The sequence below is a fragment of the Oncorhynchus kisutch genome, linkage group LG15 (assembly GCF_002021735.2).
Source record: "Oncorhynchus kisutch isolate 150728-3 linkage group LG15, Okis_V2, whole genome shotgun sequence".
NCBI classification, from domain to species: Eukaryota; Metazoa; Chordata; class Actinopteri; order Salmoniformes; family Salmonidae; genus Oncorhynchus; species Oncorhynchus kisutch.
The window spans coordinates 18,197,573-18,222,116 of record NC_034188.2 but is presented as its reverse complement, the minus strand read 5'-3'; the positions used below and the strand labels follow the sequence as shown (position 1 = coordinate 18,222,116).

The window sequence follows — 24,544 nt, the reverse complement described above, 5'->3', positions numbered from 1 at the left end:
GTTTACTATTCTTGTGAGGACTTCTGGTATTACAGTAAAACTTGTACACACACAACAGACAATACAGTGCATTTGGAAAGTATTCAGACCCCTTGACGTTCTCCATATCTTGTTACATTACAGCCTTATTCTAAAATGGATTGAATTGTCCCCCCCCCCCCCCCCCCTCATCAATCTACACATACTACCCCATAATGACAAAGCAAAAACAGGCTTGTAGAATTGTTTTGTAACAAAAAGAACATCACATTTATCTAACTATTCAGACCCTTTACTCAGAACTTTGAAGCACATTTGGCAGCGATTACAGCCTCTGTGTCATGGGTATGGTGCTACAAGCTTGGCACACCTGTATTTGGGGAGTTTCTCTCATTCTTCTCTGCAGATCATTTCAAGCTCTGTCAGGTTGGACGGGGAGCTTCGCTGCACAGCTATTTTCAGGTCTCTCCAGTAGAGGTCGACCGATTACGATTTTTCAATGCCGGTACCGATTTATTGGAGGACCAAAAAGGGCGATACGATTAAAATGACAAAATATGCATTAATTCAGTATTGTTAACTTAATATAAAACATCAATAAAATCTATTTAGCCTCAAATAAATAATGAAACATTGTTCAATTTGGTTTAAATAATGCAAAAACAAAGTGTTGGAGAAGAAAGTAATGTGCCATGTAAAAAAAGCGAACGTTTAAGTTCCTTGCTCAGAACATGAGAACATATGAAAGTTGGTGGTTCCTTTTAACATGAAACTTCAATATTCCAAGGTAAAAGGTTTTAGGTTGTAGTTAATATAGTATTTATAGGACTATTTCTCTCTCTACCATTTGTACACTGCTCAAAAAAATAAAGTGAACACTAAAATAACTCATCCTAGATATGAATGAAATATTCTTATTAAATACTTTTTTCTTTGCATAGTTGAATGTGCTGACAACAAAATCACACAAATTATCAATGGAAATCAAATTTATCAACCCATGGAGGGTCTGGATTTGGAGTCACACTCAAATTTAAAGTGGAAAACCACACTACAGGCTGATCCAACTTTGATGTAATGTCCTTAAAACAAGTCCAAATGAGGCCCAGTAATGTGTGTGGCCTCCACGTGCCTGTATGACCTCCCTACAACGCCTGGGCATGCTCCTGATGAGGTGGTGGATGGTCTCCTGAGGGATCTCCTCCCAGTCCTGGACTAAAGCATCCGCCAACTCCTGGACCGTCTGTGGTGCAATGTGGAGTTGGTGGATGGGAGCGAGACACGATGTGCTCAATTGAATTCAGGTCTGGGGAACGGGCGGGCCAGTCCATAGCATCAATGCCTTCCTCTTGCAGGAACTGCTGACACACTCCAGCCACATGAGGTCTAGCATTGTCCTGCACTAGGAGGAACACAGGGCCAACCGCACCAGCATATGGTCTCACAAGGGGTCTGAGGATCTTATCTCAATACCTAATGGCAGTCAGGCTACCTCTGGCGAGCACATGGAGGGCTGTGCGGCCCCCCAAAGAAATGCCACCCCACACCATGACTGACCCATTGCCAAACCGGTCATGCTGGAGGATGTTGCAGGCAGCAGAACGTTCTCCACGGTGTCTCCAGACTCTGTCACGTGCTCAGTGTGAACCGGCGTTCATCTGTGAAGAACACAATGCGCCAGTGGCGAATTTGCCAATCTTGGTGTTCTCTGGCAAATGCCAAACGTCCTGCACGGTGTTGGGCTGTAAGCACAACCCCCACCTGTGGACGTCGGGCCCTCATACCACCCTCATGGAGTCTGTTTCTGACCGTTTGAGCAGACATATGCACATTTGTGGCCTGCTGGAGGTCATTTTGCAGGGCTCTGACAGTGCTCCTCCTTGCACAGAGGCAGTGGTAACGGTCCTGCTGCTGGGTTGTTGCCCTCCTACGGCGGCCTCCACGTCTCCTGATGTACTGGCCTGTCTCCTGGTAGCGCCTCCATGCTCTGGACACTACGCTGACAGACACAGCAAACCTTCTTGCCACAGCTCACGTTGATGTGCCATCCTGGATGAGCTGCACTACCTGAGCCACTTGTGTGGGTTGTAGACTCAGTCTCATGCTACCACTAGAGTGAAAGCACCGCCAGCGTTCAAAAGTGACCAAAACATCAGCCAGGAAGCATAGGAACTGAGAAGTGGTCTGTGGTCACCACCTGCAGAACCACTCCTTTATTGGGGGTGTCTTGCTAATTGCCTATAATTTCCACCTGTTGTCTATTCCATTTGCACAACAGCATGTGAAATGTGTTGTCAATCAGTGTTGCTTCCTAAGTGGACAGTTTGATTTCACAAGTGTGATTGACTTGGAGTTATATTGTGTTGTTTAAGTGTTCCCCTTATTTGTTTGAGCACTGTATTTCACATACCTTTTGACTATTGGATGTTCTTATAGGCACTATAGTATTGCCAGTGTAACAGTATAGCTTCCGTCCCCCTCCTTGCCCCTACCTGGGCTCGAACCAGGAACACATAGACAACAGCCACACTTGAAGCATCGTTACCCATCGCTCCACAAAAGCCGCGGCCCTTGCACCGCAAGGGGAATAACTACTCCAAATCTAAAAGCGAGTGAAGTTTGAAACAGTATTAGCGCACACCCAGCTAACTAGCTAGCCATTTCACATTGGTTACACCAGCCATTAGGATGATAGGCTTGAAGTAATAAACAGTGCTGCGCTTGATAAGAGCTGCTGGCAAAACGCACAAAAGTGCTGTTTGAATGAATGATTACGGGCCTGCTGCTTCTGTCAGACTGCTCTATCAAATCAGACTTAATTATAACATAACACACAGCAATACGAGCCTTTGGTCATTAATATGATCGAATCCGGAAACTATAATTTCGAAAACAAAACGTTTACTATTTCAGTGAAATACGCGGTATTTTATCTAACGGGTGGCATCCCTTAGTCTAAATATTCTTGTTACATTGCACAACCTTCAATGTATGTCATAATTACGTAAAATTCTGGCAAATTAGTTCACAATGAGCCAGGCGGCCCAAACTGTTGCATATACCCCGACTCTGCGTACAATGAACGCAAGAGAAATGACACAATTTCACCTGGTTTATATTGCCTGCTAAACTGGATCAGTAGTTATAACTAGTGATTATGATTGATTGTTTTTTATAAGATAAGTTTATTGATAGCTAGCAATTTACCTTGGCTTCTACTACATTCGCGTAACAGGCGGGCTACTCGTGGAGTGCAATGGTTAGTGTTGGACTAGTTAACTGTGTGGTTGCAAGATTGAATCCCCTGAGCTGACAAGTTGATGATCTGTCGTTCTGCCCCTGAACAAGGCAGTTAACCCACAGTTCCTAGACAGTCATTGAAAATAAGAATGTGTTCTTAACTGACTAGTTTAGTTAAATAAAGGGTATTAAAAAAATGCAATTAAAAAAATAATAATCGGAAATCTGCGCCCAAAAATACAGATTTCCGATTGTTATGAAAACTTGAAATCGGCCCTAATGAATCGGCCATTCCGATTAATCGGTCGACCTCTGCTCTCCAGAGATGTTCAATCGGGTTCAAGTCCGGGCTCTGGCTGAGCCATTCGAGGGCATTGAGACTTGTCCCGAAGCCACTCATGCGTTGACTTGGCTGTGTGCTTAGGGTCGTTGTCCTGTTGGAAGGTGAACCTTCGCCCCAGTCTGATAACCTGCTCCAGAGCACTCTGGATTTGATCGAGGACCTATCTGTGCTTTGCTCCGTTCAGCTTTGCCTCAATCCTGAAGCGTCTCCCAGTCCCTGCCGCTGAGAAACATCCCTACAGCATGATGCTGGCACTGCCATGTTTCACCTTAGGGATAATGCCAGATTTCCTCCAGATGTGACGCTTGGCATTCAGGCCAAAAAGTTCAGTCTTGGTTTCATCAGACGAGAGAAAAGTTGTGCCTTTTGGCAAACTCCAAGCGGGCTGTCGTGCCTTTTACTGAAGAGTGGCTTCAGTCTGGACACTCTACCATAAAGGCCTGATTGGTGGAGTGCTGCAGAGATCGTTGTCCTTCTGGAAGGTTCTGCCATCTCCACAGAGGAACTCTAAAGCTCTGACAGAGCGCCAATTGGGTTCTTGGTCACCTCACTGACCAAGGCCCTTATCCCCCAATTGCTGGTTCCAAACTTTTTAAATATAAGAACGATGGAAGCCACCACGTTCTTGGTAACGTTCAGTGCTGCAGAAAGGTTTTGCTACCCTTCCACAGATATGTGCCTTGACACAATCCTGTCTCTGAGTTCTACGGACAATTCCTTTGACATCATGGCTTCTGCTCTGAGATGCACTGTCAACTGTGGGACCATGTCCGTAGGTAATGGGTCTGAATACTTTCCGAATGCACTGTATTGCATGCATGACATTGTCTCATTGCCACCAGTTCCACTCTCCCTTTCCTCCCAGCGATTAATCAGCAAGGGTATTATTATTTAAGTACACTCCAATTTCAAGGGTATTATTATTTAAGTATACTCCATCCTCCTACGCTACATTCCAGGCAATTTGAGAAGTCCCTGGAAGGCTCTGCCTCTCTGAAATAGCAGTGTTTATATAGCCGTTGTCTCTAAATGGCAATAAATCAGTGATTGGTGGAATACATTGTTTATTGTATATGTAGCCCTTGACACAAACTGTTTAACGATGCAAATTAAATCCATGAGCTTAGTTGGAATCCTGACTAATATTTTAGGTTAATGTAAAAAAACTAACGGAAAACCCATCGATGCTCAAGCATTGACAGATAGGGAGTAATGGCAGAGTCCATTGTTAAATAGTTTCTTTATACCATGGTCTGTCTTTTCCAACCTTCATGGTAACTGTGACCTATTGGCACATTTTGAAGTTTGTGGTATCTGTTATTATGAAGTAGAACGTACGTTATGAGCGCATGACTTTCTATTCTACCAAGAAATGCATGGAACCTTACTGAGGGTAAAACATCTACTCTAAACAATCAGGGACACCTCATGGCTGAATTCACTGAACTTTGCCAAGGTTACAAGCTTCCACCACATTCAGGCCCTAGTACTTCTATAGGAAGTACCCTGCCTGCTACAGAGGGATGAGGTGTGGGTTGGGGGTGATAAAATCGCTGCCATTGGCGCTCGATCACTGGCATAGATGTTGGGGGGATAATGTGTCAAGTGCTTTGCTGCACGGTGGCAGGGGGGACAAGCTCTTCAAAAGAGGCAAAAAACAGAGTGGTTAACACCGACCAGATGGGTATCTACCATGTCAACAGCTCTTCATTCCATCCAGGGCCAGGCACCACGCTGCACTTCTCTCTTTCTACTCCTCAAGCTAAAAATCTGTTTCAGTTTACACTGGCGGTGATGTCATGCCTCAGGTACGGGATAATGGAAAGGATCAAACTCCAAGAGGAAAAGGTTTGGGCTGTTTTCCCTCCCTACTTTCTGCTGAAGTAACATCCCGCTCATAATCAGTCCGGAGAATTTACTGAAACTCAATGCCGCTATGACCTCAGCACATTGGCCTGTGAGTGAGCTGAAGACGCTTAGCAGTGGAGGAGTGTGAGGTCTACTTCCTGAATATCTTTGCTGGCTGGGTTTGTGCTCTGCGTCTTTATGGTTTGGTAAATAGCAGCTTTTGTTATTGCCATAACATTCAGCAGATAAGAGCAGTCTAGGGGAACTGGGACATTAGTCTGGGCAGCTTGTATATATGTGTTCTTCTGCTCCCTGACTGTTAACATCTTCAATAATTAACTAATAAACAAACCAACTGTTGTCATGTTCCCTACTCAAGGCCAGGGATTTCTGTGAAACCTTGAGACTAGAGGTTTACCGATTTATGCTTTTCAATACCGATACCAATTATTGGTGGACCAAAAAAGCCGAAACCGATTAACCAGCCAATTTTTGGTATTAACGACAATTACAACAATACTGAATGAACACTTATTTTAACTTAATATAATACATCAATAAAATGTATTTACCCTCAAGTAAATCATGAAACATGTTCAATTTGGTTTAAATAATGCAAAAACAAAGTGTTGGAGAAAGTAAAAGTGCAATATTTAGGAAAGCTAACGTTTCAGTTCCTTGCTCAGAACATGAGAACATATGAAAGCTGGTGGTTCCTTTTAACATGAGTCTTCAATATTCCCAGGTAAGAAGTTTTATGTTGTAGTTATTATAGGAATTATAGAACTATTTCTCTCTATACCATTTGTATTTCATTAACCTTTGACTATTGGATGGTCTTATTGGCACTTTAGTATTGCCAGTGTAACAGTATAGCTTCCGTCCCTCTCCTCGCTCCTCCCTGGGCTCGAACCAGCAACACAACGACAACTGCCACCACCGAAGCAGCGTTACCCATGCAGAACAAGGGGAAGAACTAATAGAAGGCTCAGAGCGAGTGACGTTTGAAACGCTATTAGCGCGCGCTAACTAGCTAGCCATTTCACTTCGGTCACACCAGCCTCATCTCGGGAGTTGATAGGCTTGAAGTCATAAACGGCGCAATGCTTGATGCACAACAAAGAGCTGCTGGCAAAACACACGAAAGTGCTGTTTGAATGAATGTTTACGCGCCTGCTTCTGCCTACCACCGCACAGTCAGATACTTAGATACTTGTATGCTCAGTCAGATTATATGCAACGCAGGACACGCTAGATAATATCTAGTAACATCAACCATGTGAAGTTAACTAGTGATTATGATTGATTTGTTTTTTATAAAATAAGTTTAATGCTAGCTAGCAACTTAACTTGGCTTACTGCATTCACTTAAGTCTCCTTGTGGAGTGCAACGAGAGAGAGGCAGGTCGTTATTGTGTTGGACTAGTTAACTGTAAGGTTGCAAGATTGGATCCCCGAGCTGACAAGGTGAAAATCTGTCGTTCTGCCCCTGAACAAGGCAGTTATTAACCCACTGTTCCTAGGCCGTCATTGAAAATAAGAATGTGTTCTTAACTGACTTGCCTAGTTAAATAAAAGTATTTAAAAAATTTGGCGAATCGGCACCCCAAAATACAGATTTCCGATTGTTATATGAATTTGAAATCGGCCATTCCGATTAATCGGTCGACCTCTACTTGAGACTTACCGAACCCCAGTATTAAGCTAAACAGAAACACAAAAACAAGTTAACTGCTTCATTTTTGTAGACACAGTGCACCTAGTGGACTACATTTGAATCATGTTCCATAGTGCACTCTGTAGGAAATGGGATTACGTTTGGATTTCAGCCATGGGCTGTCTTAGCATTTCACTTGACAGACCTGAACCAAAAAAGCATAGTACCTGTAGGTAGGTTTACCGGTCTTGTTTAGCCACATTGGCTGGTGTTGAACTTGTTATTTTTCCAACATGTTGATTCTTTTTTATAATATGTTATGATTAATGGGAATGCACATGCCATTCAAGTTGGCAGCATTTGTTGTGCTAAATCTGTTGCAGCAGTGGAATGGCACGGTGTTCTAAGGATGTAGTGGTCACGCTGCCATCTCTTAACCTCCCTCATGCCGGACGGCCGGCCCCTCACCCTCCCACTGCCCCCTCACCCTCCCGCTGCCCCCTCACCCTCCCCGCTGCCCCAGTGAGCGACAGATCAGATCAGTTGGGGGTGGATGCAGTGTGTTGGAACAATGGGGCACCCCTTTTTAGGCCAGTTTGCCTCCCTCCCTGCAACATTCCACCCAGGACCACCAAGACCCTCACCCAGGACCACCAAGACCCTCACCCAGGGTCCCTGGAGCTGGGAACTACCACAAAGAGGGGCCCAGAGTGACTTACTGAGGCACACAGACCATGACCTTAATCGAAGGCTCATGTGTGTCTGCCAGTTTGGCTTGTTGCTATGTAGTTTGTTCTCTAGTACTACTGAGTTTGTATACGGCCATATAATCAGAATTGTATTTCTATGGTTACGGGCCCACACCTCCTCCTGAGAAGAGCTGTGAGATATCTGGGTTTGTGGCTTTCCACACTTTGGCTTGACGTGGAGCGCCCCGTCAAACTCCTTGTTAACACGTCCTGTTTGCATGCTGTTAAGTCGGCAGTCTCTCTTCCCCCCTTCGCTCCGGCTGACATATCACTTCATGTTTCCCTGACTCTTTCCCCTCCCACTCAGCTCATAGGAGCTGCTCTAACAAATCCAGAGGGGTTTTGTTTCCTTCTCCGTCCTGCTGCCTTAGTGAATCTCCCTCAGTATTTTCCTTGTCTCCATAATGGTTTATTAGTGTTTTGTTGCTCCTCTACTTTGGTCTTCTCCATACCCAGCTGTACTTGTTCTCTCTCTCCTTCTCTCTCTCTCCCTCTATACCCTCCTTCCTCCTCTCTCTCCACTATCTACTCCTCAGGGGTTCTTTGTGTGGAAGGCTTCCAGATGATTTTCATGCCAAAACAGACCGCTGCTGTCGTTTTCACACACTTCTCCCCCAGGCTTTGCTGTCATGCCTCAATATGAGTTGTCGTTTGGTATTGTCCCAGTCAGATCTTCTGCCGCTCCTCTGCCAATGGTTTTTACAGCCGTTGTTATATTAGCCTTTTTCCATAGTGCCTCTTCTTTCACTGCTGAAATTCCTTTTGTGTTGTATTTTGTTGTTCCCTTGATATCTGAGCCCTGGTGTCTTTTGTGTTGAGATCACTCAGTGGTGGTGTCACTCAGCCAGCTGTGAGGAGTGGGGAAGGACTTCTGGTGCTGATCCCAAACTCTGAGGATGGGGACTGACCTGACCGACTTTTTTTTTTTTTTTGGGGGGGGGGAATCATTTAGGATTATCCGTAATCATGTGGATGTGTTTTAAAACTTTTTATTCGTATTCACAATAAAAGGGAATCCAAAATGACACTATTTACCATTTCATTTGTTTGGTGAAAAATCTGAAACCTAATTAAAGAAAATGAAAAATGCATTCAAGTTTGTAGTCACTAGCTTGATGTAGCCCTTGCGTGCTATGAATATGGGACCAAATACTTTTTACTACTTTAATACAGTGAATTTGTCTCAATACTTTCGGTGTCCTAAAATGTGGGGTCTATGTACAAAAAGTGCTGTAATTTCTAAACGGTTCACCCAATATGAGGATGATACGGTCTACTTATGCTGACAGTCTGCACTTAACCCTCCTAGTCCATAGAATAATTTCATATCCAAAGTGCTGGAGTACAGAGCCAAAACAACTAAATGTGTCACAGTACTTTTTGGAGCTCACTATGGGTTGGGTGGTATACAGGGGTATTGATTCCAATGAAATGTTCTACAAATAGGTTACTTAACTGTCAGGTAGCTATCATTGGGTTGAAGTTTGGTTGATCAGTAGAAACAATTACAATTCGAAAAAGCAAATTAAACGCTACCCATCAATCATATGTAGAAATACAATACTATCAGGCAGTGATATTATATTTTGGCCATATTGCCCAACCCTAATGTGAGCGCCAGGGAGAGACCAAGACATGAAGCTCTAATGAAGTACCATGCAGGAACTATCAGTCAAGATTTCTGGATTGTTATGAAGATCATGAGGACGATAACAACAAGGGTTTGTATTTGCCAGAGACCTGTGTGGTTGGGGAGCAGCGTGCGTGAAGGCCTGAAGCTAGGGACTCGCCTGCATGTTTGGGCTTGAACCCCAGTGCTGGGTCCAGGCCAGATGCGCTCTAATCCCTGCTAATTACTCCCAAGGCCTGCATCAAGACTCCCACCAATGAGGCTCCCACTAACACTTAGCTCAGTTTTCCAAAGCATAGTTAGCCCAATAAGTCACCTAATGACCCAATGCCTTACTCCGCTCCAGTCTTTTCAACATATAATAAACAAATGATCTGAGATCTGAAAAAAACAAACACGGTCCTCTGCTTTAAATATGTTTTCTCATTTCCAGCCAAGCTGTAGGAGGGTCTCTGTCTTGGCTTTTTCACAAGGCCCTGTAAATTTGACTGACGAGGTCATCAAAACCTCATCAAAAAAACATGAACAAACCATCGGTAGAAGTCCTGCTGGCCGAGGCACTTCAATTACAACCAAAGGCTCTTCAAAGACTCCCTTGCTTTTTAAATAAAGGCTTGAAAAGCTACAAATCATTCGGTCGGTAAGTTTTGAGGGTGGCAGTTTTCCCTGAAAGAAAAACCAGGCTTTGTGAGGAAACTGGAGGCTTCCATTTGGGACAGGAACCATGTTACATTGTTGGAAAGGCTAGACCTATCTCATAGTCGCAGTGGTTTATTGACACATCCACTCTATATAATTTGGAATGGGACAGAATTGGTTGGTCATGACTAAAGCTTTAGGTTTATTATTTATTCCGCTCTTTGACAGTTGGCTATGACTGGTTTCCATCTCACCACCCTGTCTGGTGTCAGTTTCCCTAAAGCCCAACAGGTATATCAGAATCATTGTTGCCCTTTTGTAGCTTTTGAGGGCCCAGAAACCTGATCTTGCACCTGACCTCATTCAGCCTGGTGGGCTTTGCCGGGCGGCCGCAGCAGGCTGTCCTGTTCCTGTCCCAACATCTGGTGGATCTCAGTTCAGCTGCTTTTGGACGTCTGTTATAAACATTGAGGGGCTGTTTATCCCTGGGCCCGTTTCATCCTTTACTGACAAGACTGAAATGTTTGTGTTCACATTTTTAAACCTTTCAAATGCTTCTTCACCTAACGGACAGTGACGTTTGTGGGGGGTTGAAAATGACTTTCCATGTACACTCCGTATTGGTTTGAGCGGTATCCAGATTGTCATACCGACCTTGTGCCACCCGGGAATATCCAGTATTACTGGCACTGAACACAAGGGGCGCTATTTTCAACCCCTACTGCGCCTCTGTAATTTGAAGGTTATCAATGCTAACAAGTACATGTAAAACCCCATGGTGAATGTTGATTAAATGCTAACGAGAGCATTTCAATACAGTGTCTGACAAACTATTTTGTCAGACACTGACACTGCAGGACAGACATCCCAGCAAAATGCTACTCAGTTTGCTGCATGGGCAAAACTAATATTAGTGTTGACAGTATTGAAAAACCAACCTTTGACTATTTACAAATACCCCAGTATAGCGCCTAACTCTTAACAGTTTATTAGGTACACCACCCTGTTCACGAGAATGGTTCGCTTCTACAGACATGGCCATGACTTGCTATATAAAACGGGTACAGGCATTCAGTTACTGTTAGATTGAACGTTAGAATGGGCAAAACGAGTGACCTAAGCGACTGAGTATGGTACGATCGTCGGTGCCAGGCCCTCGTTCGTGTCTCAAACGGCCATCAACCTGGGCTTTTCACTCACGACCGTGTCTAGGGTTTTACCTATAATGGTGTGACAAACAAACATCCAGTCAGTGGCAGTCCTTTGGGCAAAAGCAGCTCGTTGATGAGAGGGGTGGAAGGAGAATGGCAAGAATTGTGCAAGCTAACAGGCGGGCCACAGACAGACGAATAATGGCGCAGAACGGCATCTCGGAACACAACTCGTCGGTCCTTGTCACAGATTGGCTATTGGCAATTGAGTAGTGGGATAAATGATGCCTGGTCCGACATATCCCGTTTCCTGTTGCGTCATGCTGATGGCAGCCAGGATTTGGCATGGTCCCATCCTCCCTGGTGTCAACAGTACAGGCTAATGGTGTGGGGAATGTTTTCCCGGCATACGTTAGGTCCCTTCATTCCCCGACGAATTCGGGCGGTTCTGTAGGCAAAGAGGGTTCCGTCCCGGTACTACATGGGTGTGTCTAATAAACTGGCCACTGTCTTTGTACTATAGAAACAGTCAAGTATAATATGGCCTATAATGTTCAGATTTCTCTGGTTTTCTGAGCAAACTTTTAAAATGTGTAATCTCATGGACAGTAGCCTATGTTTCTGACAGCAGTACAACATGGTTTTTGTGCAAGGCTCCCATGGTAAAAGCACTTGGCTTTATGTGAAGAGGGGTTTTCTCTTTTAAAGTCTGAGTCAGTGGAAAGAGGGAGGGACTAGTTGGGAAGGTATTTTGTGCCCAGTTTTTCCTCCGGCTCCCTTGGGATCAAGCTGTGCTGTAACTTGCCCTCTGCGTTTTGTCTGAAGAACCTCTGCCTGTCTGCGAATGTGGGGAGATAACGTGTACACACACACTCTCTTTAGCACAAGCCCAGGCTATACATGTGGAATCCCCGGTAGCGCGGCACTAGATCAGAGAGAACTCAACAGATATCTGGAAGAAAGACTGACTGGACTGACTTGGATTAACTTTTAGTTTAGCATGACGTGTGTGTCCTCCCACCCTCCCAAGGATACAAGATGTTTGTTGCTTTAATAGGTGCTGGGGGTTCTGACCCTTCAGTTTAAACTGATTGCTTTTTCATGGCTTTGCTCACCCTTTGAGGTCAGTGTCTCTGGCTCTCTTGCTGGTGGTAGGGCTGGGGGATACATTTTGAATTATTCAATATGTTTTTACTCAATATTCCAAATGCTTGTATCGTAGGAATAAAGTTTTTATTTTTTACATTTTCGGTTATGTTGTTCTCATGTCTTTTTGGTCTCATCTCCTTCACTCCTTCTGTGCCGTCTTCACCTTCCCATTTACACCAGAGATCTGTATATAATGGCGAGATGCTCATGTCTCCACCCTAACAATGGGAGTCATTGTCCCGAAGGCAGGTGACAAGCTTCTGTCCAAAATAAGGACACAAACAGTGGGCTTATTTTTGACAGATTTTGGGGAGAATAAAACCTTTCGCTACGCCTCTTCCTCTGTGGTTTACACACACACCAAGCCCCTCCTCCTGCCCCTCACGCCAACAAAGATGGGAGATCCCTTCTTCCTCTGAGACGAGCAGTTTCAACTCGCTATTTGCGTTTGAGGCTTGGTCCAACAGAATGGGTCATATGGACACTGAAACACACGGAGACATTATTTTGCTGTAATAGAGGAGTTAAACTTTCTATTGATGCCCTTTTTATGTCTCAACTCCTCAGCTTGTGTTCGGAGCAGACTTACTAAAACGGGAGTATAAATTAACATTGATTATGGAAAATGAATCCTCTGTCACGCTAGCAGCATTTTAGCCAGACTGTTATACTAGCTGTCTAGTCTGTGTTTTATAAATGTGCAATAAGCATACAACACAATTATATATGTAATTGGCAACCCATTCTCATTTAGAGAAATACGGGAAGCCAGTTGATTTGAACATAAAGTGGACAGGCTAGCACACTGTTCAAACAGTTGGAGACAGACAGAAGGGTGTGTTCATAACAATTCACTGTTTTAACTTGTTAGCGAGCAAATAGATCCAAGTTGTCTAAACTTGAAATATAAAGATTAGCTTGCTTCTTACTAGCGCTTGAGTGATTGAGACTTGTGTTAATGTTCTATAATGCCTGCTTCAACAAGTAAGTCATTATTAGTGAATGTGCATTATTCATGGTTCTGGTTAAATTTGTAACAAATAGGGGCATTTTCATATACTTGAAAGCCAGATCAGTGATTATTGCAAAAAAGCAGGTTAGATTATTTTGATAAAACTATTAAAGATGCACTATGCAGATATCGCTCCGCCATTTCCTTATTGCTAAAATGTTAATAGTTTGCCTCATTTCAGTTTCACTTAACAAAGAAGTATAGTGTGGAGTCATTGTACTATCTAAATATATTCTCAGCTGTTTGAAGCTGGTGTAAAACACACAATCCAATCTTTACAGGAAGCAAAGAAATAGTGCACATAGAACATATCTACTGCTTCTTAGATTTGTGTTAATTGAGAATCATATCTATAACACACATTTCTATGTAAATTCGGTCGGGTCGCACCAGAAAGTGACACTTTAAAAAAAACTAATATATATATATATATCTATAGTAGGTCTTATGGTTGTGGATATATTTAGTCTAGGTATAATTTCACATGCCCTGAATTCATTCGATTATTGTGGACTGTTTGAAATGCAGTGTATAATTATAATAAAATGATAATCGAGAGGTATATCAATCGCACTCACTCACATACATTTCGCCCCATGAGGTTGAAAAAATGGAGATGATAATTAGGCCATATCATCCAGCCCTAGCTAGTAACACTACTACTAAAGACTACTATAACTACTATCATTTCATACCATTGGCCAATATCTAATTGTCTAAGTAAGATTGACGTTTTATCTGATTAAAACACGATTCGGTTCTCCTTACTCTCGTTACCTCCGTTATTTTTTTCAAATGTATGTTTATTCCCATCCATGTAATGGCACACTCCTTCACATCTCTCCTTAACTCCCTGCTAATACCTCATTTTGGTTAGTCCACTCCCTTTTTTTCTCTTTCCATCGCTCTCTCCCTTCTCTCACTCCTTTGGCCTCTCACCGTTTTGTACATAGAGGCCTTAGTGAGGGTTAGTATTTGGGGAAGTTTAATTGCTACCACCTCAACCTTGCTCTGCTCAGTTGAACCAACACTGTTCAGTCAGTCCAGGGTTGTTTTCCCAAATGGCACCCTTTCCCCTATATATTGCACTACTTTTGACCAGTGGCCCACAGTAGTGTACTATATAAAAAAATATAGGGGATAGGGTGCCATTTAGGAGTTAGTCCAGCTCTCCTGAAGTTCTGCTCTGCTGGCTCTAAACTAACCCCTCAGTCTTGAGGTAAATGTGTTTCATAGCTCCAAATTAGTGCATTACTATGTTTCCTCTATGCTGCTTTACAGGTCACCGATACAAAGATGGGCCCTATATAGTAGTTACCCATTACTAAATATCGATACAATTATAAACATGGGACAAAGACAAGTCTTTATTTCCCCACTAGTTACTTATAATAGTTTGATGTGACTGCGTGTACTCCCTGTGGTAAGTGTTGGTATCTAGTCAACTTTCTATTAAAGTATCTGTGAGGAAATGCCGGAGCTAGCTAAATCATTGACAAAGAGCTGACCTGGGATGTAGTATAGACAGGGAGCTGACCTGGGAAGAAGTGGCCGGCAGGGAGCTTTTGTGTTGGGAGACTAAGGTGGAGCTGGGGAGGGCTGAGCTGAAGGGGAGAGGGAAACGGACACAGAGCGGGAGGCCAGGGCCATGTTGTGGAATCTCCTCAGGGCCTTCTGAGTAAATGTTCATGGATGATATCATTTTGGAATGTTCACAAATGGAGAGGCCATGACTGGTTTAGCAATCAGAGATGGACTCTCTCCGGTGGCAGGGGGTTAAGATTTATGGGTCTCTGTGTGTGTACTTTTTTGTGTGTGTTTGTTTGGATTATTTTACGTTTGGCGGTTGTTTTTCTTGAACTCGGGCAGTACTTCAACAATGTAATATATTAGCCTGCTGATAGTCTTTTCCATAGCCTTAGGAAATGCCATGGCTGTCAGCAGTCTGGTTTTTAACCTGTTACAAGCCTGTTGCTGTGTCAGTGCCATGTTGTGGTGCTGTTAAACAGAAAATATACAAGTCATGTTTGTAATGAGGTTCCACTCTGGCCTCTGTACATGCGTCTCTCTATCAATGTAATGCCATCCGAAAATAAAATCTTACGTATTTTGACAGCTGTGTTTTGGAAGAGATTTTAATCCCTGATTTATTTAAGGAAACATCATTTTGCACCAGTGCTTTCCAAGGTCTTGTGGCTGGCTGCTTAACTGTAAAATATCTCTCTCTCCAAATTCAATTCTCCTTAACCAAAACTCCTGATCCCCTAAGGGAATGTTGTGTATTCTTCTAAATGGATATAAGCAGGCCAGTCAAAGCACATGTTACAGGCAAGGTAGCTGAGGAACCCTCAACTCTGGTCTCTTATATCAAGGAGGAGTTTCGTTTTGATAACTGCTTGTGTGTTTACTAGCAACATTGAGTCCCCATCAGTCAATACTTGTAAAAATGTACGTTCTGAAAATGTACTGTTTGTCCTGTACAACTGCGGTCCTTCCGCCATGAGCTGAAATTCATACTTTAATAAAAATGTTTATAGAAAACAACCACAGACTTTCCCCTCATTTGTGTTGCTCAACTGCAGTGCAAATGCTCTTGTGCCAATTGAATCTCGGCTTACTTAGTACGTCAAGGCCACTACATTTCCTGTTGATCAACACAAATGAGGAAAAAGTTGGTTGTATTACAAGTTTTTCCTAAACGTATGAATTTCAGCCCCCCGTGGAAGGGCCACAACCATCGACTGATGGTGACTCAATGTTGTTGCTAGCAAATTACGTGACCTGTGATCAGTACTCAACTACAAGCAAAGCTAACAGTTCTCACTTTACCACTCTACTCCCACCAGGGTTGGCAAGTTGGTTTGTTTGAGCCACACGTCTCGTTTGGCATGGTGGTCTGACACGGATATTACATGAAGTTACTCCATGTAATTCTGTGGCGTTGGAGTTGAGCTGTTTTTCTGCCACTGTTAGCACAAAGGGAGGCAGCCATTACCATACGGTGATGTATACTAGGCCTGGTGAGGAGCTGTGACCGACGTCTGGTCGGAGATGACCCATCGCCGTTAATCATTGCTATTGTACGAGTTAGTTTGTAGCAGAGTTGTTTTAATTAGAGCAGTGAGGTTTATATTTAGGAGCACTGCTATGAAACAGGACTCAAAAAATGGCTCCATGAAAGATTTAATTCAATCAATGAAACTGCCTCTGGGAACCCACATGAATCAGTATAGTAGGTGTATATTTTTATAGCCCGCTACCAAGACATACAACTCGTTTCACCATCAATGTTTATTTAGATACCAACATATGATGCTAATTTGAATTTATTAGTCTCTGACTTGGATCATGATGACTGGCCACAGCAGAGGGACATGTAGAGTACAAGAGTTCCTATCAGGGATGACCAGAGTTGACCTGCATCCAAAATGGTAACTTATTCCCTTTATAGTGTGTCCAGCTATCTTTACGGTCCCTGGTCAAAAGTAGTGCACTATAAAGGGAACAGGATACCATTTGGAATGTAGCCTCCAGCGGAAGAGTGGAGTTCTGAGTTGGGTGTCTTCCCGCCGGTCAGCATATCTGTGCGACGTGGGATATCCTGCTCGTTAGTTTGCTTGCTGACGCCAGCTGCATGTTGGGCATTTAATACTGCCGGGGTCACACAGGAGAGGGCAATAGTGAATGGTCACCTAGGATGAAATTTGACATCCAAAGACCCCTCGGATAACCATAGAACAATGATCTGAAATGTCTGCCTCTTATCATTAGGTGTCTGAGGCAATTGTAGTCTATTTGAAACACAGTTGAAACAGATTAGTGCTTCTCTATTTAGACTGACTGTTGCCTTAACTCCTAAAGAGAAAGTGGAAATGGCACAGTAATGATGTGCTGCCCACCATTTTGTTCAGAAACTCCTGGTTAAAGCCGGGCTCCCCGAAGCTGTTCTTTGGACAATTAGACCTGAAATGCATTATTGGGTTGGCAAAATTGCTGTAAACCTGTCATTCCAGTATTTAAAAATCACTTAAGTGGAGGAGAAGCTAAGCTTGGTTATCTCCATATGAAAAGTTGAAGCTCTAATGGTTTCAGCTTACAGAGAAACCTTGTTGAACATATTACAGAGATGACCTCGTGTGTGTGTGTGTGTGTGTGCGGCTCTCTTACCCTCCCATGAAAATGGGTGTATTAATGGTAGTCCAGCTTTGTCCGTATGAGTGGAACATTGGTTCCTGATCCTAGAAACCTGACTGGCCCTGTCCATTGTAGTTCAAGCCTGATCTACTGCAGCAATAGGGCAGTTATTGGCTCCTGTTCATACATTGGCTTCACATGTATCTCATAAAGAAAAGGGTCCCTGAAAATCCCCAAAAGTAAATTTGAAGAATACATAGGGCACTTCAAAGGTGTGTGCCAGCGGAAGGCGGGGTGGTCAAACCGTGTGTTCCAGGGGAAGGCGGGGTGGTCAAACCGTGTGTTCCAGGGGAAGGCGGGGTGGTCAAACCGTGTGTTCCAGGGGAAGGCGGGGTGGTCAAACCGTGTGTTCCAGGGGAAGGCGGGGTGGTCAAACCGTGTGTTCCAGCGGAAGGCGGGGTGGTCAAACCGTGTGTTCCAGCGGAAGGCGGGGTGGTCAAACCGTGTGTTCCAGGGGAAGGCGGGGTGGTCAAACCGTGTGTTCCAGGGGAAGGCGGGGTGGTCAAACCGTGTGTTCCAGGGGAAGGCGGGGTGGTCAAACCGTGTGTTCCAGGGGAAGGCGGGGTGGTCAAACCGTGTGTTCCAGGGGAAGGCGGGGTGGTCAAACCGTGTGTTCCAGGGGAAGGCGGGGTGGTCAAACCGTGTGTTCCAGGGGAAGGCGGGGTGGTCAAACCGTGAGTTCTTTGTAGTTATGAATTAGAGGTAAACACTGTCCAAACTGACAGAGGGAAGACCAGTCAGAGACAGACGGGGAGAGAGATGTTGGGTGCTAGAGGGATGGATGAGATGGGGGCAGGGGAAGAGTACCTGACAACATGACGGGAACTGAATAAGAGGACAACTCTTAAAATAACCTAATTGCTATCTAGTTTGCTACCTTGTTTTCTCCCTCAACTGGTATTAGTTTTCATGCCCTTCTGTTTCTCCCCACAAAATATCACACATTTTCTTTTGGTAAAAGTTGGGACTTGAAAAAAAATGATCTGACAAATTTAGTTTTAGTTGATGTATTTTGTCCAATCATAAGCATGCATGGCTTTGCATAGTGCAATCCTCTCATTGGCACAACTACCGTCTTTCAGTTGCGCAGTGTGATTGAGTGGATCTGCCCAGCTGTCCCTCCTACACAGCTCCCAGGCGTGAGTCAACTAAAACTAAATCTAAAATAGCTGCTAAAATGAACACTGCAGTCTTTCTCTGTGGTCACTGGAGTTCAGCAGGGTGCGGATGGAAATAATCCTCTGGGGAATTTGACTTCTGACTCAGTGTGACATGTGGTTTAATGTTTGTATGTGGATGGGTAGTGTGTATGGCATGTGCTATGTGTATCTATGGTCGTTGGTGTGTTTCGGTTGTTAATGTGTTTATGTATGTGGATCTATGGTTGTTGGTGTGTATCAGTTAATGTGTTTATGTGAATCTATGGTTGTTAATGCGTGTGTCTTAAGGCGATTTGTGTGTGTTGTGGATGTGCTGGCTGGCGGACAGAGGGGTCAGAGGACAGGACCTCTCTCTCAGGAGTGGCTGTTAACCTTTGACCCCTCTGGTTAAGCCTGCAGGGTGGTGGTAGAGGTGGAGGTTTCCCTCCTCTGAAGTCTGTCTGGTCCTGGGCCACATGATGCAGGCCAGGCAGAGGAAAGGGGGTGATGTGGTGTCTAATCTGGGTTTTGTCCACAAGGCATTTTCACCTCCCCCACACCACCACCACCCCTCCTCCTCACCAGAGAAGCCAGTGTTCTGGGGGGCAGGCAAGGGAACGTCCTCCTCCTCCTCCAGTGTAAAGGGACAGACAGGAGAACGTCCTCCTCCTCCTCCAGTGTAAAGGGGCAGGCAGGGGAACGTCCTCCTCCTCCTCCAGTGTAAAGGGGCAGGCAGGGGAACGTCCTCCTCCTCCTCCAGTGTAAAGGGGCAGGCAGGGGAACGTCCTCCTCCTCCTCCAGTGTAAAGGGGCAGGCAGGGGAACGTCCTCCTCCTCCTCCAGTGTAAAGGGGCAGGCAGGGGAACGTCCTCCTCCTCCTCCAGTGTAAAGGGGCAGGCAGGGGAACGTCCTCCTCCTCCTCCAGTGTAAAGGGGTAGGCAGGGGAACGTCCTCCTCCTCCTCCAGTGTAAAGGGGCAGGCAGGAGAACGTCCTCCTCCTCCTCCAGTGTAAAGGGGCAGGCAGGAGAACGTCCTCCTCCTCCTCCAGTGTAAAGGGGCAGGCAGGAGAACGTCCTCCTCCTCCTCCAGTGTAAAGGGGCAGGCAGGAGAACGTCCTCCTCCTCCTCCTCCAGTGTAAAGGGGCAGGCAGGGGAACGTCCTCCTCCTCCTCCAGTGTAAAGGGGCAGGCAGGAGAACGTCCTCCTCCTCCTCCAGTGTAAAGGGGCAGGCAGGAGAACGTCCTCCTCCTCCTCCTCCTCCAGTGTAAAGGGGCAGGCAGGGGAACGTCCTCCTCCTCCTCCAGTGTAAAGGGGCAGGCAGGAGAACGTCCTCCTCCTCCTCCAGTGTAAAGGGGCAGGCAGGAGAACGTCCTCCTCCTCCTCCAGTGTAAAGGGGCAGGCAGGAGAACGTCCTCCTCCTCCTCCTCCAGTGTAAAGGGGCAGGCAGGGGAACGTCCTCCTCCTCCTCCAGTGTAAAGGGGCAGGCAGGAGAACGTCCTCCTCCTCCTCCAGTGTAAAGGGGCAGGCAGGGGAACGTCCTCCTCCAGTGTAAAGGGGCAGACAGGAGAACGTCAAAGGGAAGGGACTTCTTTTATGAGCCGTTTAAAGAGGTTGGTGGTGGAAACCACAAAGGAGAAGCAGAAAGCAGTGGACTGCTGATGAATGCCATGACACAGTATCATGTTGTTAACGGCTCCCATGTTTTGACTGCCATAAATAACCCTCCTTTTTCCTTCTGATTGACAACCTGAACAATGTACCCGCTCGCTGTTTGTTGGGATTCCCAGTTAATTGGGAGTTGTTGTATGTCGCCAAGCAGACTCAACCGTTCATCTAAAGCTTGTCCTTGAGGTTGAGCTGACGGTCCACAGACAATATAGGAAACCAACCTTTAATTGGCCCTTTTTTACTTTGTCCATTCTCGATTTGGAAGGAAGCAGTGTCTTCTAATCGCCTCATTCCAGTTGCAGGTGAAATTCCAAAAACCAGAGAATATTCCAAAAAATATGAAATCCACTTTTCTTTGCACTGAGTGAGTTTACTTGCCAGATAACGCAAAGATTTACTCAAACAAAGATCTACACAAATGGCAGGAATTTCTCACTCGTTACAAAACCTCTATTCAATATAAATGTGAATATTTCCATGTTATCGGAGTTCCACCTGAAACTAGAAACAGGAGATTTTATTGCACCAGTTCCTTCCGAAATGGAGAATGAATGAATCTCCAAGTAAAGGAAGGTTGAGCATTCTAGTTTATTTAGTTAACCATTGACTCTGACCCCATGACTCAACTGTTTTGGAAGACTTTTGCTCAATATTGACTACCTCCTGCTGATGAGAAATGCATGTTGTTTTTATATAGTATACATAGACTTGTGGTGACTAAAATGTTTCATGCAAGATCATACCTTCAGAAAGTAAACTTTAGGCAGTCCAGTCAAGGATTTCCTATAAAATGGCTCCCTATAGTGCACTACGTATGATCAGGACCCATAGGGCTCTGCTCAAAAGTAGTGCACTTTAAGGGAACATGGTGCCATTTGCAATGCGGCCAAGCGTTCCCTTTTTTAAAAATTTGAACCGTCTACTCTTGTTCCAATTTTACAACCTGTTTCTGTGCGGGGGTTGGAGAAGTTGGCCGCCCTAATGTTTTCCCAAAGTATGCGTTAACTAATACGAGAACATTTTCAGAGACTTTAGCCCGTGAGCTAACAATGTGACATTTGTACAGAGATTCCTGTGAAAGATTGGCCATCTCAGTTTTATTTGTGTTCTTTGGTTACAGACATTTTCCACATGGATAAAGGCCTTTACATTGTGGTCCTGTACTGCAGGCGGGCAGGGAGGGAGGGAGGCCTTGGTGGAATACAGGCAGAATCTCTGTTTCACTTAGAGGAGGTGTGTGCATGCTTTGTGTGTCTGCGCGCATGCACTCACTGCTTACTTTGCTCTCTCCAATCATCTGGTACAAAGAGCTATGTGTGATGTGATGTGTGAATGTGTTTAGGTAGTGGTTGCCAACTCTCTCTTCCTCTCTTGCTGTATGTGGTGGGGGGGGGGGGGGGGGGGTCAAGTTGAGTCTGATTTGGGCTTGATCCCAAGAGTGGGGGGGTTAGGGTTGAAAGGTGGTGATGCTTCTCTGTTTCTCTGGGTGTGGTGTTTTAGCTAGCAAGGTCGAGGCCTTCTTATAGAAGTTATATACTTCAACCAACCAAGGGGTTGTGACAACATTCTCTCTCCACCTTCTGAGTCATATAAGTTGTTGTGGAAAATTTGTTGGTGTTTTTGGGAGCCTTACACAGTGTGCACTATGCATGAGTTGTGTGTGTGTGTGTGTACTCCTTCACGTCAGTAGTACTTCAAGTCCACACTCGTCTTTTGGCATACGCAATTCTGACATGTGTAGCACTGCTTAGACACACTGTTCTAGTGGTGGTACAAAGGTAGTTTAGTCCTCATATACATCACACCAATACACACTGTGAACATCCCACAACGTGATGGTCAGGGAGTGGGTATATTTTCAACTCTTGTTTTATATACTACGCCTGATTACACAGTTCATATTTTGTTGTGGCAATAGTCTTTTTAATTGTCCGTTATTGTTAGAATCTAGTGACCTGTTGATTTCCACGCTCATTATTGTTAGTATCTAGTGACCTGTTGATTTCATGTCTGTCCTAAATGGCACACTTGTCCTTAGGCATAATACACTTTAGACCACAGGCCCTGGTTAAAGTACTGCACTATGTAGGGAATAGGGTGCCATTGCAGCCGGTGAATGTAGTGGTGCTAGTAACACTGTTTGGTGTAGTGTGTTTAGTGGTGCTAGTAGCGCCAGCAGAGTGGCCTGTTCTGCAGACCACCAGGGCCAGAGTTGTTGAGCAAGCGGATGGCTGGTGGGGAAACCCAAACAGGCCGTTGGGAGCCTGGGCGGAGTGAAAGGATCACTGTGTTCTTCCCAAATTCCAACAACCACCTTTTTAAAAAGAAAGAAAAACATAACATTATTGCAGCTGCAACTTTGCATTCAGCCTCTACGCCTCTCCCGGCCCTCTGCCTCTACGCCTCTCCGGCCCTCTACGCCTCTCCGGCCCTCTGCCTCTACGCCTCTCCGGCCCTCTGCCTCTACGCCTCTACGCCTCTCTGGCCCTCTGCCTCTACGCCTCTCCGGCCCTCTGCCTCTCCGGCCCTCTGCCTCTACGCCTCTCCGGCCCTCTGCCTCTCTGGCCCTCTGCCTCTACGCCTCTCCGGCCCTCTGCCTCTCCGGCCCTCTGCCTCTACGCCTCTCCGGCCCTCTGCCTCTACGCCTCTCCGGCCCTCTGCCTCTACGCCTCTCCGGCCCTCTGCCTCTACGCCTCTCCGGCCCTCTGCCTCTACGCCTCTCCGGCCCTCTGCCTCTCCGGCCCTCTGCCTCTCTGGCCCTCTGCCTCTCTGGCCCTCTGCCTCTACGCCTCTCCGGCCCTCTGCCTCTCTGGCCCTCTGCCTCTACGCCTCTCCGGCCTCTACGGCCCTCTGCCTCTACGCCTCTCCGGCCCTCTGCCTCTACGCCTCTCCGGCCCTCTGCCTCTACGCCTCTCCGGCCCTCTGCCTCTACGCCTCTCCGGCCCTCTGCCTCTACGCCTCTCCGGCCCTCTGCCTCTACGCCTCTCCGGCCCTCTGCCTCTACGCCTCTCCGGCCCTCTGCCTCTACGCCTCTCCGGCCCTCTGCCTCTACGCCTCTCCGGCCCTCTGCCTCTACGCCTCTCCGGCCCTCTGCCTCTACGCCTCTCCGGCCCTCTGCCTCTACGCCTCTCCGGCCCTCTGCCTCTCCAGCCCTCTGCCTCTCTGGCCCTCTGCCTCTCCGGCCCTCTGCCTCTCTGGCCCTCTGCCTCTACGCCTCTCCGGCCCTCTGCCTCTCTGGCCCTCTGCCTCTACGCCTCTCCGGCCCTCTGCCTCTCCGGCCCTCTGCCTCTACGCCTCTCCGGCCCTCTGCCTCTACGCCTCTCCGGCCCTCTGCCTCTACGCCTCTCCGGCCCTCTGCCTCTCCGGCCCTCTGCCTCTCCGGCCCTCTGCCTCTCTGGCCCTCTGCCTCTCCGGCCCTCTGCCTCTCTGGCCCTCTGCCTCTACGCCTTTCCAGCCCTCTGCATCTCTGGCCCTCTGCCTCTACGCCTCTCCGGCCCTCTGCCTCTCCGGCCCTCTGCCTCTACGCCTCTCCGGCCCTCTGCCTCTACGCCTCTCCGGCCCTCTGCCTCTACGCCTCTCCGGCCCTCTGCCTCTACGCCTCTCCGGCCCTCTGCCTCTCCAGCCCTCTGCCTCTCTGGCCCTCTGCCTCTCCGGCCCTCTGCCTCTACGCCTCTCCGGCCCTCTGCCTCTCTGGCCCTCTGCCTCTCTGGCCCTCTGCCTCTACGCCTCTCTGGCCCTCTGCCTCTACGCCTCTCCGGCCCTCTGCCTCTCCGGCCCTCTGCCTCTACGCCTCTCCGGCCCTCTGCCTCTACGCCTCTCCGGCCCTCTGCCTCTACGCCTCTCCGGCCCTCTGCCTCTCTGGCCCTCTGCCTCTCCGGCCCTCTGCCTCTACGCCTCTCCGGCCCTCTGCCTCTCTGGCCCTCTGCCTCTACGCCTTTCCAGCCCTCTGCATCTCTGGCCCTCTGCCTCTACGCCTCTCCGGCCCTCTGCCTCTCCGGCCCTCTGCCTCTACGCCTCTCCGGCCCTCTGCCTCTACGCCTCTCCGGCCCTCTGCCTCTACGCCTCTCCGGCCCTCTGCCTCTACGCCTCTCCGGCCCTCTGCCTCTACGCCTCTCCGGCCCTCTGCCTCTACGCCTCTCCGGCCCTCT

General features: G+C 46.6%; 1 protein-coding gene across 1 annotated transcript in view; it reads left to right on the top strand.

Moving 5' to 3' along the window:
- Window positions 1-24,544, top strand: part of gpc4 (glypican 4) — a 57,837-nt gene that overhangs the window by 9,773 nt on the left and 23,520 nt on the right. The window lies entirely within an intron of this gene.